This window comes from Marmota monax, unplaced genomic scaffold (genome assembly GCF_021218885.2).
Source record: "Marmota monax isolate L192 unplaced genomic scaffold, Marmota_monax_Labrador192_F-V1.1 WCK01_AAM20220418_F8-fsc00014, whole genome shotgun sequence".
Lineage (NCBI taxonomy): Eukaryota > Metazoa > Chordata > Mammalia > Rodentia > Sciuridae > Marmota > Marmota monax.
This window is the reverse complement of record NW_026695222.1, coordinates 18,852,874-18,859,465: the sequence shown is the minus strand read 5'-3', so window position 1 is coordinate 18,859,465 and position 6,592 is coordinate 18,852,874.

Here is a 6,592-nt window from a genome sequence, read left to right as displayed (position 1 = left end):
GCAAAAGCTGTTCCCTCTGAACCTGGCTGCAGCCAAATAAAACTGTCTCCTGCTATCTTCGGTGCCTTGCCTCCTTTGTCTCTACAACACTAAGACACTTCCTTTGTCAATTAACGATGCCTAGTCAGTCCGGTAGGTGACTCACATAACCTGGGAGATAGTGGCCATTTACAACCCTTCTCCACAAACAAAGCAGATGAAGCTCAGAGAGGCGGAGTTACTTGCTCAGGATCCCACAGCAGCTGAGCGAGTTTGAAGAGGCTCTGGGGCCCAGGGCTGTCTGGCTCCAATGCCCACCATTTTAATCACTGTGCTCTGAGGTTCAAGAAGGAAGATGTCCGCAGCCTGCTGGGCTTCAAAGGCCAGCAGGATATGTGAGTGACAATTAAAAGAATTATAGTTTTATGGTAATGATATAGAGAGAACCTAAGCTTTCACACCCACCCGGGGACACAGTGATGACAGGCACATCCACATTGCATGCACAATAGATCAAGACCTACATGCAACATGGGGACATAGTGGCATGCCAGAAGACACATGTGCAACAACCCCACCCACCCGCATAAACACGGAGGGCTGCAGCAGAATCCTTGCATCTCTCAGGCTTTTAGTGGCATTACAGAGGCCCCAGGGAGTGACCAGTATTCTACTCACCCTTGCATTTTTTTGAAGACTCCAAAGATGTCCTTGCCATCTCTGAGGTACTTTGTGTCGTCTTCAAGCTGAGCCAGCATAGAAGTTCAGCCAGAGGCACATCACAGTTGTCTGGGTGTGTCAGGGTGGACAGGAGCCTCTAGTGATCACCACCCAAGCCTGGGACCACCAGAGAGGCCCATCAGGACTGTGTCCTGCACTACAGCCACTGGAATTTGGCTTCTTTTGCCAACCGAGGGAGAACTCCTTGATGAACACACACAGCCCCGTGTTCAGCCACACACTCAACCTCATGTGGAGACACGCACATGGACACAGGAGCTTCCCCATGGCTCATCACACCCCATTAACACCAACTGAACTCAATGGGGAAATCTACCACCTTTATAAAGTTTATCTGCATCAAAATGTCCCTGTGCGGATTATCACAAATGTTTTCCGTCAACCCCGGGGCCCACTTTTTACTCAAACCTATTTAAAAAGGAAACACTTTCACATCATAAACGGAGCACTCAACATCACCTGCCATAAGGAGAAGTTAACAGGGAAAATGAATTAGTGAGAGTCTTGGCTCCTTCTGCCCTGTGAGTCTAAATGAGCCCCATGTTGATTTAGCTGTCCTGAGAGGCTTGTCCCATGTCCACCCTGACTCCAGTCCTGTGCTTGAAATTAGATCGCTGCAGATGGGCTGCATCTCCTAACCACCTCTGAGCTGGGTGCAGAGGCACACCTGTAATCCCAGCAACTCGGGAGGCTCTCTGGGACTCTAATGCTTGGAACCCAGCTGCCATGTTGTGAGGAAGCTCAGGCCACACACAGGGGCCACCTGCAGTATTCCAAACCACAGTCCCAGGCGAGGTCCAGCTGATGACCACATCTACACCAGACGGGTCAGTGAGAAATCCTTTGAAATGACTCCCACCCAGCTGCCCTTGGACTCTCACTGCAGGAGAGACCCTAGAAAGAACTGTGTAACCGAGTGAGCCCAGTGATCCCAGAACAGTGAGACACATTCACAGGAACAAGGATTGGTTAGCATTGTGTGGCACTCTTAAGTTTAAAGTGGTTTGTTACATGGTAATAGATACCAGGGACGGCTGCACATGGTGGTGCATGCCTGTAATCCCAGCAGCTTGGGAGGCTGAGGCAGGAGGATTTCAAGTTCAAGGCCAGCCTCAGCAACTAAGTGAGACCCTAAGCAACTTACTGAGACCCTGTCTCAAAAAAAAAAAAAAAAAGATAACAGGGACACATAGCTGTCTGTCTAACTAGGACAGCAAGAGAGTTTTGTGCAGAGGTCTTACAATTCCATCAAAATGTTAGCTCCACGGAGAGAAGACTGGTTTGCGTCCTGCCGTATTCCCAGTGCCTGCACAGCGCCTGGCTCAGTAGGTATACTGAAAGCCTCTCTGGTCAGCTATGGGGCTCATTTAGACTCACAGGACAGAGGGAGCCAAGACTATCACCAATTCATTTTCCCTGTTAACTTCTCCTTATGACAGGAGACATGAGGGCTCCATGTATGATGTGAAAGTGTTTCCTTTTTAAATAGGTTTGAGTAAAAAGTGGGGCCCAGGATGGAGGGAAAACATTTGTGACAATCGCACAGGGACATCGCAATGCAGCTCAACTTTACAAAGGGGGCAGGTCTCAGTAAGTATTTCCTGAATGACTTGATCTCAGGGGGAGCATATAATCTAATTTACCTTATTAAAGGATCCCGGTGACAGTGGCATGGAGAGCAGATGGTCAGGAGCGAGGATGGAGCAGAGAGAGACTGGTGAAGAGATACTGCAACAGTCCAGGCACAGGAGGACACCCCGCATGTTCTGCTCCGTGTCTGGATGCTGTCGTGGCTCCCTCCCTGGAATAAGGCCCTCCCAGCCCACCCTGCAGACCCAGCCAGCCTCCCTCCCTCCCGCCAGCTGGCTTTGCCCCTGTCACTATTGTCCTCCTTTAGCTCATCCCTTGGTGCCTCTGCTCCACCTCCATCCCAAAGCTCCCTGCCCAGGACAGCCAAGCAGGAGCAGTGGACAGGGCCACAGGGTGTGGCTGCAAGGGACTCTGCTCTGGAAAGGGATTCTCAGGCCTGAAGAGAGGCCAATGGGAGGGAGGAGGGACACTGGGCCAGGCTCTGGAGTCTGACCCGAGGCATCAGGACTCTCCAGGAATCAGCCTGGGGTCTCTGAAGGGCAGGGCAAGAGTGATCAGCTTGTCTCTTGGCAGTGCCAGACACATGACCATCTTAGCAAATTGACGGGTGGCCCACAGCCCTTCAGAATCCCCTGTGACAATGGTGCTGCTGAGGACAGAGAGGAGCCAGCCCACTCCACCTGTGCCACATCCTTGAGAATCAGCAGTCAATGCTCAGGAATGATGGGTAATGGTTACCCACCAGTCACGAGTGAGTGATGGGAACATAGGTTAACTGCACCCACTCTGCTGAACCCCACATGCTTTCTTTTAAAAAGCAGTTTTCCTGCAGCCTTGCCTGGCTTTAATCAATAGGATACGTCACATTCCTCAGCAAACTACCTGTTATCTGCAGGAGAAATGCAGGCCTGAAATGCATAAAACAGGTTCCAATTAGGACTGGTCAGCCTGGGCCAAAGTGATCTAGAGTTGCCCTGGACCTTTACCATGAGTAGTAGCACCATCCTGCTGTCAGTCAAAAGTCCAGAGGTGGACCTGGGTGGAACTTTCTGGAAACTTTCCTGGGAACCTCAATTAAACTGGAGGGCAGGAGGGACATGCTATCCTCTTCCTTTCTAAGAGGACCCATCTCTCCCTTGAGAGTGTCCTCTTTTCCTATCCCTTCTAATCAACTTTGCTATTCTTCTACTAAGTCTGGCTTGCCCGGAATCCTGTCCCACAAGAATCCTCTCCCACAAGAATCTGGAGTAGTGGCCTCTGAGGCTTCCTAGCTCTGATGATGTCCTCTCTGCAACAATGAGCAGGCTCGAGGCACAGAAGGCGAGAAAACTCCAGGGCTTTGTCCAACTCTCTGAATTTTCCCCTCCCAGCTCCGATTCTAACACCCACCATCTTTTTTGTGAATCTCGATGCCCAGCCCTGATTTTCCTGTTAATAACATCCAATCACCTCGTTCACTCCCCTCCCCCAGCCAGATGTGCACAGAGGTGCTACCATCCAAGGAGCCAGTCCATCCTCCTGGTGCTGAGCCAAGAGCTTGAGGGGTCAGTGTGCAGAGAGTGGGACGGAGGGACCAGCCTTCCTAGGAAGCAGAGGGGGTCTGAAGAAGTGGGGGTGATAAGTTCAACTGGATCCTAGTCACCGCCTCTCCATGAGCTGGTGTGGTTTACCCTCCCAGCTCCAATTCTAGCACCCTACCTTTACATCTCTCTTTCCTCCCAAGCTGCATTGAATGAATTTCCAGTGCATGCAATCAACTCCAGAATAAGACAAAGTGAGACTCCTCATTCAGATAAATGACAATCTAGGCTTCATATGAGCTTGGGAATAACATTTCTGTGCTGCAGGCCAGAATCTTTGAAAAACCCTGGGTTGGTAATAAATACCAGACTGGATCACATTGACCCTGACACACAACAGCCATTAGAAAATGACTGCCCCTGCCAGACAAGCGGGAGGAAACACATCCCCAGGTTCTTGAAATGGGAAAAAGCATTTTCTGCAATATAAATAAACATACATGTTTTGAATTGCCCTTTAAATAAATAATACCCAATTTGGGTTTAAAACATTCACACAATGTTGCTGCTTTAAAAAGGTACATAATGAGCCAGGTGTGGTGATGTACACCTGTAATTTCAGTGACTTGGGAGGCTGAGGTAGGAGTATTGCAAGTCAAGGTCAGCCTCAGCAATTTATCGAGGCCCTAAGCAACTCAGCAAGACCCTGTCTCTAAATAAAAAATAAAAAGGGCTGGAGATGTGGCTCCATTGTGAAGTGTCCATTGATTAATCCCCCAATAACAAAAACAAAAAGAAAGAAAGGAAGGAAGGAAGGGTACATAATGGGGCCAGAGACGTGGCTCAGTGACAGAAGGCTTGCTTACCATGTGTGAAGCCCTAGGTTAGATTTCCAGCAACAACCAACAAAAAGGGTACATTATACCAAATGGCAAAAGTTAAGAGTAGAAAGGAGGCTGGGTGTAGCCAGGTGGTAGAGCATTTGCCCACATGAGCAAGACCCTCGTTTGGTCCTCAGAGTTGAAAAAAGGTGAAAAGATGGCAAAATGTTGGATAAGCACTCAAACAAGTGCAAAGTCACGGATACTACTTTCAGATTAAGATGAATCCTTGGGAGAGTAGGGGGGGTGTGCATGCCCAAATATGCACTTAATAGCATAAAAATAAAAATACATGAACCTGGTTTTCCAGGTAGTGAGTCTGTCTGTTTTCCAGTTTGTCTCCCTCATATCTCCCTGTCTTTACATAATCCATCCCCTCTGCTAGGGACAGACTTCTCTAACCCTGGACCTTGCGTTCCTCTTATTTGAGACCTGGTCAATCCTTGCTGCATTAGAAACCATCTGAAAATGAGAGCTTAGGAACTGGGCATGGTGATGCCCACCTGTGCAGCAACTTAGGCGGCTAAGGTAGGACGACAGCAAATTCAAGGCCAGACTCAGCAACTTATGAGACCCTGTCTCCAAATAAAAAATAAAAAGGGCTGGGGAGGTGGCTCAGTGGTAGAACATCCCTGGGTTCAATCCCCAGAACCAAAAAAGCAAGCAAGCAAGCTTAGAGAGAATGAGTCTCAATGTCTGGTGCTCTGTACGAAGTTGTCAGCTGTGGGACACCTGAGGGTAAAGGAACGTCACAAGGTCATGCTGCTCTGCTATGCCACCAGCTCAGGTGGGCACTGTAGCTACCTTCTCAACATCCTTTCCCCTCCTCTGTTGTGTGACAGCCATGACCTCATCCCCAACCCAGTCACCATATTGTGTGACGGACTGCTCTACGTCCCCAAAGCCCCACTTCAACTTTGGGGGAACATTTTGGATCCAACCTATAGCAGTGTGTAAGATCCTCCTCGTCAGTCCAGCCCCACAGCACAGTATCAAATATCCCTGTGCCTAAGACTGTCATGGGTCTGATGGGGAAGCTGAGTTCTGGACGTGACTGAGGTGACGGGTGACAAAAACGTTCTAAGTTGGATTTCGATGCTGGTGCACACCACTGTGAACGTACCCAACATCGATGCCTTGTGCAGTCCTGCATGGAACTCAAATCACATGTCCCTAAGCCACGCCTTTGCCCGGATTCCTTTGCCCCGGACCCAGAACTGACGATGGTGGCCTCTCTCAAGATCCTTCTGCTCCACCAATAGAACCAAAGGTCTTCGGAGATTGCTTTTACGTATTTTTATTGATTCTTTTTCTCATCATAAAACCAACATGCAGTTATTATAAACATCCCCAACAGGGCAGAAGCAAATAGGGTGGAAAATGAGCAATCCCCCTGCCCCTGCTACATCACCATCCATGCTAACAAGTTGGTGTGAGGAGGCCTGGGATTCTCCTGGGCATATTCCTCAGGGAGTCACAAGGCCTCTTTTTCCTGCAGCCAGAACCTGGGGCCTTGGGAAAGGGATTGGACCAGGAGGGCTCAGACCTCATCAGTGGATTAATCTGTTGATGGCTGCATGGATCCCTGGGTGGAGGCTGTGGCAGATGGGACCTTGCTGGAGTAATGGGTCTTTGGGGGGTGTGCCTTTAGGAACTATATCTTATCCCTGGACCCTTCCTCTTTTTCTCTCTGCTCCCTGGCTGCCATGAGCTGAGCAGCTTTCCTCCACATGCCCTTCTGCCATGATGTTTTATTTTACCTCAGCCCAAGGCAACGGAGCTGGCTGACAGTCTAGGGCTATGGACTGAGACCTCTGCAGCCTTGGGTTCAAACTAAACTTTCTTCCTTTAAGTTGCTTAGTTAGGTACCGGGGTCAATTA